Source organism: Dendrobates tinctorius, unplaced genomic scaffold (assembly GCF_039654945.1).
Source record: "Dendrobates tinctorius isolate UK_male_01 unplaced genomic scaffold, ASM3965494v1 ptg000158l, whole genome shotgun sequence".
Taxonomy (NCBI): domain Eukaryota; kingdom Metazoa; phylum Chordata; class Amphibia; order Anura; family Dendrobatidae; genus Dendrobates; species Dendrobates tinctorius.
This window is the reverse complement of record NW_027361825.1, coordinates 3,791,322-3,801,194: the sequence shown is the minus strand read 5'-3', so window position 1 is coordinate 3,801,194 and position 9,873 is coordinate 3,791,322. Positions and strand designations below refer to the sequence as shown.

The window sequence follows — 9,873 nt, the reverse complement described above, 5'->3', positions numbered from 1 at the left end:
TGTGCTGACAGCACTTCCAAGCGACAACTGGCTGTGTTGAAGCCCAGGATCAATCATGCAGCAGGTGGAGGCCAACTTGCAGCAAGTTTTATATAGGTTGTAGACTACTACTGATTGTAACCGTGCTCCACTATGGCCTCTGTCTCCACTGTCTCTAGTATTTCCCCTGGCCTCCAACCCCGCCAGTTACTGCTCTGAAGTGGCGTCTGCACAATCCACACTTGTTCCTGAGTTACTGGGGCTCAGTCACGTCAGTTGATCCCCTGATGTGTGTCCGGCAAGGTCTCCTGCTCTGTCCACATTCCCACTACTGCCGTGGAGTTGGCAGAACACGTACAGCGCCACTCTCCAGATCTGTACCCGGCTCCACAACATTGACCCAATGGGCAGTGAGGGAAAGGTATCGTCCCTGTCCATGGTTACTGGTCCACGCATCGTTGGTCAGGTGGACCTTGCTACTGATGGCGTTTAGTAGCGCATGTTTTATTTTTCCCTCCACATCTTTTTGCAGGGCAGGGACGGCTTGCCTGCTGAAATAAAAGCGGCTGGGTACGGTGTATTGTGGGACTGCCAATGCCATGAAGTTCTGGAAGGTGTCAGTCTCCACTAGCCTGAATGACAGCATTTCAAGGGCCAGTAGTTTGGCAATGCCAGCATTCAGAGCCTGTGCTCGGGGATGGTTTGCCGAGTATGGCCACCTTTTATCCCATGCCTGTGCTACCGATGGCTGTAGAGTGGCCTGGGAGTGTGAGGATGACTGGGAACGTGGTGCTGTGAGTGGAATGTCACTGGGTCTCTGGACATCAGTGCCAGAGGTTCTTCCTTGGTGATCCTGTGAGGAAGCCGAACCAGCTGTGTGTGAGCTGGAGAAAGAGGCCCCAACACGAGCTGAAGAGGTGGTAGGTGGTGCTGTACGTTGGCCTACGTCTTCAGTGTGTCTGTGTAACTCCACCTCGTGCTTGGTCCGCACATGTTTCCACATATTTGTGGTATTGAGGTTGCTGACATTTTTCCCTCTTTTGACTTTCTGATGACACAGCTTGCATTTGACAAAGCAAATGTCATCTGCAACTGTGTCAAAAAAGGACCACGCACTGCAAGTCTTGGGAGCGCCCGTTTTGGCTTTTGGAAGAGGAATGCTCCTAACGGGTGCCGAAGTGGAGGCTACAGGCAACCAAGTCTGCCCCCTCCCTCTCCCTCCTGTTTTGGCCGTTCAGGGAATCTCTTCCTCAGAGCTGCTCCCACCACCTTCCTGTTCCTCACGCCATGATGGGTCAAGGACCTCATCATCTACACTCCCCTCTTCAAACACCTGCTTCTCCTGGGTTGTCTCGCCAGCACCGTACGCACCAGAAAGTGGCACCTGAGTCTCGTCATCATCTGATGCGTACTGATGTGTGCTGACCATAGGCACTGGCCCACCTGCCTCTTCAGATTCAGAGGGACAAAGAAGTTTCGCATCACTGCATACTCCCTCTTCTTCACATTCTGGAATGCTGCTTGGCTGGCCCCCTCTTTCCAAGCCAACAGATTCAGAGAACAGAAGTAGAGACTGTGATGTCTCCTGTCCAGGGCTCTCTGACTGCCTGGGCACTTTGGCAGGTGGTGAAGAGACAAATGGTTGCTCTTCAGTGCTCTGGCCCTGAGAGGACGTGGAAGTCATTGAAGTCGATGCGTTAGCTGCCATCCATCCAACAACGGCTTCAATTTGTTCCTCCCGCAGCAGTGGGGTACGGCGAGGTCCTACAAAGCTTTGCATAAAGGACTGTTGCCTGCTAAAACTGGGGGATGCTGACTCACTGGTGCCCGCAGCAGGCACAGAAGCCCCATGTCCTCTCCCTGCAGAATCCCCACGTCCTCTTCCTGCTGAAACTCTACGCCCACGCCCACGTGCCTTACTCCCTGCCTTCTTCATCTTGGTAGACTGATAAAGATAGGCAGAAAAGTACAAAGGGGTGGGGTTAGTGTGCTTATTCCTGAACAGCTGGTAACAGGTATAAGAAACACTAATTTTAAGAAGTATGTGTGTGGACTACACTTTAATAGGAGCTAATGTGGCCTACACAACTGTCAAATGGAGTGTTTGGTGAACTTTATTTTGTTTTTGTTTTTTTAAAAAACTAAAAGGATGTGACCAAAGATTTGAAAGCGATAGTATCACAAACTTTTTGGAGCTATTACAATGCAGGAAGGTAACCTAGAATGCAAAAGATGAGGCTCCAAAAAATAGGGTAATACTAATCTGGCTGCAGCTGAAGGGCACAAGCCAGAAAAAAGGCTCCTCTATCTACTCCTATATAGTGTTTGCAACCAACCAATGTAGATGGATACGGATGGATGCACACTAATAGGAGAATAAAAAATGAGCTGCAATAAATGAAAAATATGTGTGAGGCAGTGACGCACGCTGAGCAGCCTACAACCAGACGTAGCTGAAGGACACACTGCTCAGCGTGAGCTGCACTCACACACAGAGACCTCTCAGACAGCTGTGAACAGTGCAGCAAATTGGGCACTAGCACTGAAAGGCTGCAGAGAGGCTCCGCTGTCGACTTCTATAGTGTTTGGAACCAACGTATATGGATACGGATGGATGGACAGTGCACACTAATAGGAGAATGAAAAATGAGCAGCAAAAAAAGAAAAATATGTATCAGGCAGTGACACACGCTGAGCGGCCTACAACCAGACGGGGCTGCAGGACACACTACTCAGCGTGAGCTGCACTCATACAGACCTTGCAGACAGCTGTGAACACTGCTGCAAGGCAAAAGAAAGCTACAGTGGTGGATTATGTAGCCTGGGTAAAGCACACTATGATTGTGAAAATCGCTATCTCTAACTGTCCCTCACAGTCTTGAACAGCAGCCTGTCCCTAACTGAATTCACAGCAGAGTGAACCCGAAATGGTGGCGGCGGCGGCTTTTATAGTGCATCATGACATCATTTCAGCAGCCAATCACAGCCATGCCATTAGTTAACATGCCTACATGCCTAACAGGATGTGCCCACACTTCTGAGGATTGTCATTGGCTGAATCAAATCAAACTGGCTCATAGCATTATGGGAACTTCCGATTCCGGTATTCGATATGCTAAAAGTATCGGAACTCAGTATCGGAATTCCGATACAGTGAATATCGGCCGATACCCGATACTTGCGGTATCGGAATGCTCAACACTACTAACAACTAACTGTCATGGATACCTAACCATGGATACCTAATGTCATGATCCAGACCAGGGTGGGTGTCCTGTTTTTCCTTTTTCCCGGTCTGATCATGTAGGGGTTAACCTTTCTCAGCCTCAGTCTGGGTTCAGGTTTGCTATTTATCGACACTCCTTCCTGCAGGCGATGTCAGTTATAGAATCATAGAATGGAAGGGACCTCCTGGGCCATCTGGTCCAACCCCCTGCTCAAAGCAGAATTCACTAAATTATCCTGGACAGATGTCTGTCCAGCCTCTGTTTGAAGACTTCTATTGAAGAAGAACTCACCACCTCTCGTGGCAGCCTGTTCCACTCATTGATCACTCTAACTGTCAAAGTTTTTTCTAATATCTAATCTGTGTCTCCTCCCATTCAGTTTCATCCCATTGCTTATAGTCTTTCCTTGTTCAAATGAGTATAAAGATGATCCTTCTACAATGTCACAGCCCTTGAGATATTTGTAGACAGTTATTAAGTCTCCTCTCAGTCTTCTCTTCTGCAAGCTAAAAATTCCCAAATCCTGCAACCTTTCCTGTTATGAATGGGTCACCGAGGAGGAAAAAACAAAACAAGCTAAGTCACAGAAAACCAGAGAGGTTGGTAACTATGCAGATTGCAGATCCCTGATCCTAACCACACAACTAGCAGCAGCCGTGGAGCGTTCCTACGATGAACCTAGACGCTTTGTCACAGCCGGAGGACTAAATAAGCCTAAAGCAAGAAAAGGGGAAAATCAACTGCCCCAGAGCACACCCGAAAGGAATAGACAGCCTGCACACATGTATTGACGGTGAAACAAGATGAAAACACCAACACAGGCAGGAAAATAGGCTGAGCAAACGATGGGGCCCAAACTAACTAGAAAGGATAGGAAAGGAAAGACACTGTCTGCAATCTGCCAAAAACCCAACAAAAATAATGTCCAACACTTCTGATAACAAAATTAACCCTGAAGTCACTAGACTTCTCCCACTATATCAGCACTCTGAAATATTCTGAGACAGAGCAAAAAGAGGCCAATCTAATATGGGACAAAAAGCAAATTGGCAAATACAGATAAGTAAGAGTGGAAATTCACCACAGCCCCAGCCGGGGCTGGCTGACCACACAAAAAACTGACTAGACCAACAAAATCAAGTGTCAACATTAGCAGAAAAACTTAGCTTGAGCTGACTGGAACAGAGCTGAGAACCAAGACCTGACAAGCCAGAAGGAATCACCAGCACGAGAATAGGGCGTCGGCTGTCTTAAATCCAGTCTGAGATTCCTGAGATCCAATCGTCATCCTCCTTATCAGATGGCAGATCTCTACTGATTAAATCAGCTTCACTACCTCCTGTTACCACCAGAGGGAGCCTGGAAGAAGAACTCACAACTGGTAGACCAGAAAATGAACTCACAACAGTACCCCCCCTTGAGGAGGGGTCACCGAACCCTCATCCACGCCACCAGGCCGATCAGGATGGGCCCGGTGAAAAGCACGAACCAATCTATTGGCATGAATATCAGAGGCAGAGACCCAAGAATTATCCTCCTGGCCAAGTACTGGAGTCTCCGTCTAACCAAACGAAAATCCAATATTTTCTCTACCTCATATTCCACATTGCCTTCAACCAACACAGGGTCAGGAGGTGCTGCCATAGGAACCACTGGCTCAACAAACCTCTTCAACAGAGATTTGTGAAATACGCTATGGATCTTGAACGTAACTGGAAGAGCCAATCGAAAAGAAACAGGATTAAGAATCTCCAAAATCTTATAAGGTCCAATAAATCTTGGCTTAAATTTTGGAGATGCAACCTTCATAGGAATATTCTTAGACGACAACCAAACCATATCACCCACTTTAAACCGGGGACCAATGGTCATATGTCGGTTGGAAAATTGCTGGGCATTTTCCTGAGAGAGTGACAACTTATCCACCACTTGGTCCCATATCTGCTGCATTCTCTCGACCACAGTGTCCACACCTGGGCAGGACGAAGATTCCCCTTGCCCTGAAGAGAATCGAGGATGAAACCCAAAATTGCAGAAAAAGGGTGACATCAAAGTGGCAGAACTTGCTCTATTGTTCAGCACGAATTCGGCCAAGGGCAAAAATGAGACCCAATCATCCTGATCAGCAGATATAAAACATCTTAAATAAGACTCCAAGGTCTGGTTTGTTCTCTCAGTCTGTCCATTGGTCTGGGGATGAAACGCGGAGGAGAAGGATAACTGAATTCCCAGATTGGAACAAAAGGCTCTCTAGAATCTGGAAACAAACTGGACTCCTCTGTCGGACACAATGTTCTCAGGAATCCCATTTAACCGAACCACCTGTTGTAAAAACAAGGGTACCAACTCAGCGGAAGATGGCAACTTTGGGAGTGGTACAAGATGGGCCATCTTCGAAAATCTATCACAAATCACCCAGATAACAGTCATTCTCTGAGAGACAGGAAGATCAGAAATAAAATCCATTGAGATATGGGTCCATGGCCTCTTGGGCACCGGCAGGTGCATCAGCAACCCACTAGAACGAAAACAGGGTTTAGACCGAGAACAAGTCCCACAGGACTGTACAAAATTCCTGACATCACGAGATAAGGCAGGCCACCAAAAAGACCAACTCACCAAATCTCTGGTACCAAAAATACCTGGATGACCAGCCAATGCAGAGCAATGAATTTCAGACATCACTCTCTTTCTCCACTGGTCAGGAACATACAATTTTCCCATAGGGCAACGCTCAGGTTTATCATCCTGAAATTCCTCCAGGGCGCGTCTCAAATCGGGCGAAATGGCAGAAAGAACTACCCCCTCACCTAGGATGGTAGTAGGCTCGGTCACATTAAGAGAATCGGCAAAGAAATTCCTAGAAAAGGCGTCTGCCTTAACATTCTTAGTGCCTGGAAGAAAAGAGACCACAAAATTAAAACGCATGAAAAACAAGGCCCATCTAGCCTGTCTAGGATTCAAGCATTTGGCCGACTCCAGATAAATTAAATTCTTGTGATCGGTGAGGGCCACAACTTGATGTCTAGCTCCCTCCAACCAATGTCTCCACTCCTCAAATGCCCATTTCATGGCCAACAACTCCCAATTCCCCACGTCATAGTTGCGTTCAGATGGGGAGAACTTTCGAGAAAAGAAGGCACAGGGATTCATCTTAGAAGTCACAGGGTCTTTTTGGGACAAAACAGCTCCTGCACCAATCTCAGAAGCATCTACCTCCACCTGAAATGGAAGTGAGACATCAGGTTGCCGCAAAACCGGAGCTGAAGTAAATGTCCGCTTAAGCTCCTGAAATGCCGAGACAGCCTCAGGAGACCAATTCAGCACATTAGCGCCCTTCTTGGTCAGATCAGTCAGTGGTTTGACAATACCAGAAAAATTACTTATAAATTTACGATAGAAATTAGCAAAACCCAAAAACTTCTGGAGGGCCTTCAAAGAAGTAGGCTGAACCCAATCATAAATGGCCTGTACCTTGGCCGGGTCCATTTCAATAGTCGACGGAGACAAGATAAATCCCAAAAATGAAATCCTCTGTACACCAAAGAGGCATTTCGATCCCTTAACAAACAGGGAATTCTCCCTCAAAATCCGGAACACAGTCCGGACGTGTTCCACATGAGAATCCCAATCACTAGAAAAGATCAAAATATCATCCAGATAGATGATCAAAAACTTATCCACAAAGTTACGGAAAATATTCATAAAGGACTGGAAGACAGAAGGGGCATTAGTGAGCCCAAAAGGCATCACCAGGTACTCAAAATGTCCCTCCGGAGTATTAAACGCCATCTTCCATTCATCCCCGTGCTTGATGCGAATAAGATTATACGCCCCCCTGAGGTCAAGCTTAGTAAACCAGCAGGCACTCTGGAGAATAAATCAGACATCAGAGGTAATGGGTACTGATATTTAACCGTCATCTTGTTAAGGGAACGATAATCAATACACGGTCTTAATGAACCATCTTTCTTGGCCACAAAAAAAACCAAGCACCTAAAGGTGCCGAGGATGGTCTAATATGACCCTTCTCCAACGACTCCTTAATATAGGATCGCATAGCATCATGTTCGGGTACTGATAAGGTGAAAAGCCGACCCTTGGGAAATTTACACACAGGCATCAACTCAATTGTAGAATCATAGAATCATAGAATCATAGAATCGTAGAGTTGGAAGGGACCTCCTGGGCCATCTGGTCCAACCCCCTGCTCAAAGCAGGATTCGCTAAATCATCCCAGTCAGATGTCTGTCCAGCCTCTGTTTGAAGACTTCCATTGAAGGAGAACTCACCACTTCTCGTGGCAGCCTGTTCCACTCATTGATCACTCTAACTGTCAAAAAGTTTTTTCTAATATCTAATCTGTGTCTCCTCCCATATAGCCGCCACTGAGAGAAGCACACCAGGCCACCGACCTGCAGCAAAGCGTTCCACGTGCAAGGGCTCGTCCGGGATTTTTGAACCCGGGACCTCTCGCACCCAAAGCGAGAATCATACCCCTAGACCAACGAGCCGGCGACGTATGTCCAGTCATAACTCCTATGAGGAGGCAAAGACGCAGACTTACTCTCACTAAATACATCAGAAAAATCGGCCAGATAATCAGGAATATCATGAGACTGAGGAGAGGTGTAGAAAACAGGAGTGTCCCTAAGAACACACTGACAACCCCAACTCACCACAGTCCCAGATTTCCAATCCAAAACTGGATTATGAGTTTTCAACCAGGGAAAACCCAGAACAATAGTATCATGCAAATTATGCAGCACCAAAAATTTACTATTTTCTTGGTGGTCTGGGGCAACTCGCATTATCACCTGGGTCCAAAACTGAGGTTTATTCTCCGCCAAAGGAGTAGCATCAATACCCCTCAAAGGAATAGGCATCCACAGAGGCATCATAGAAAAGCCACAACGTTTAGCAAAGTCCAAATACATCAGATTCAACGATGCTCCTGATTCCACAAAAGCCTTAGTGGAAAACGTGGATAAGGAACAGATCAGAGTAATTGACAAAAGGAACTTAGTTTGTACACTGCCCACAGCAAATGTGTGTGCAAAACATTTCTCTCGTTTAGGGCAGACAGAAATAGTATGAGAGGCGTCTCCACAGAAAAAACACAGCTTATTGCGCCTTCTATACTCCTGACGTTGCACCCTAGACAAAACCCCATCATATTGCATAGGTTCAGACGTTTGTTCAAAAGGTGGCAGCGCCTCCCGTGTAGTTTTACATTCACGTAAACGCCGATCAACTTGAATGGCTAATGACATAGAATCATCCAGACCAGAGGGAACAGGAAATCCCACCATAACATCTTTTACCGTCTCTGATAAACCCTTCCGAAAGAGAGCTGCCAATGCACTATCATTCCATGTAGTAAGGACCGCCCACTTTCGGAATTCTTGACAGTATGACTCTGCAGAATCCTGACCCTGGTTTAATGCCAACAAGGTTCTCTCAGCTTGATTAACAGCATTAGGTTCATCATACAACAACCCCAAGGCTTGAAAAAATGCATCCACATTAGTCAGAATAGGATTTTCAGGTGTCAGAGAAAAAGCCCAATCCTGGGGATCGCCGCGCAGAAAGGAGATGACAATTTTAACCTGCTGCACAGAGCTCCCCGATGAGTAAGGCTTCAAGGCAAGAAATAATTTACAATTATTCTTAAAATTCAGAAATTTAGACCGTTCCCCAGAAAACACATGAGGAGTAGGGATCTTAGGTTCAGCAGCATGTGACTGAATGAGGTAGGTAGAAATTCCCTGCACTTCAGCAGCAAGTTGCTCCACACAATCAGACAATTGCTTAATCTCCATTAGGAAAAAAAAAATCTTCCTACGGCCCCAGAAAAAAAAAAAGAGGAAAAAATACATAAAAAAAAAAAATTGACACTTTTTTTTTCTTCTTTTTTAACAACCTTTTCCTGCTTTTGAGTACCCTAGAATCTGCAGTATGGCTGGTGATTCTGTTATGAATGTTATGAATGTCACCGAGGAGGAAAAAACAAAACAAGCTAAGTCACAGAAAACCAGAGAGGTTGGTAACTATGCAGATTGCAGATCCCTGATCCTAACCACACAACTAGCAGCAGCCGTGGAGCGTTCCTACGATGAACCTAGATGCTTCGTCACAACCGGAGGAATAAATAAGCCTAAAGCAAGAAAAGGGGAAAACTAACTGCCCCAGAGCAGACCCCAAAGGAATAGACAGCCCCCACACATGTATTGACGGTGAAACAAGATGAAAACGCAAACACAGGCAGGAAAATAGGCTGAGCAAACCATGGGGCCCAAACTAACTATAAAGGATAGGAAAGGAAAGACACTGTCTGCAATCTGCCAAAAACTCTACAAAAATAATGTCCAACACTTCTGATAACAAAATTAATCCTGAAGTCACTAGACTTCTCCCACTATATCAGCACTCCGAAATATTCTGAGACAGAGCAAAAAGAGGCCAATCTAATAAGGGACAAAAAGCAAATTGGCAAATACAGATAAGTAAGAGTGGAAATTCAGCACAGCCCCAGCCGGGGCTGGCTGACCACACAAAAAACTGACTAGACCAACAAAATCAAGTGTCAACATTAGCAGAAAAACTTAGCTTGAGCTGACTGGAACAGTGCAGAGAACCAAGGCCTGACAACACAGAAGGAATCACC

At 46.1% G+C, this 9,873-nt stretch overlaps 1 non-coding gene across 1 annotated transcript; it reads right to left on the bottom strand.

Moving 5' to 3' along the window:
• Positions 1-7,646: 7,646 nt before the first annotated feature.
• Positions 7,647-7,720, bottom strand: TRNAP-UGG (transfer RNA proline (anticodon UGG)). Its single transcript has one exon. It is a non-coding gene; the product is annotated as a tRNA-Pro (tRNA).
• Positions 7,721-9,873: the final 2,153 nt, after the last annotated feature.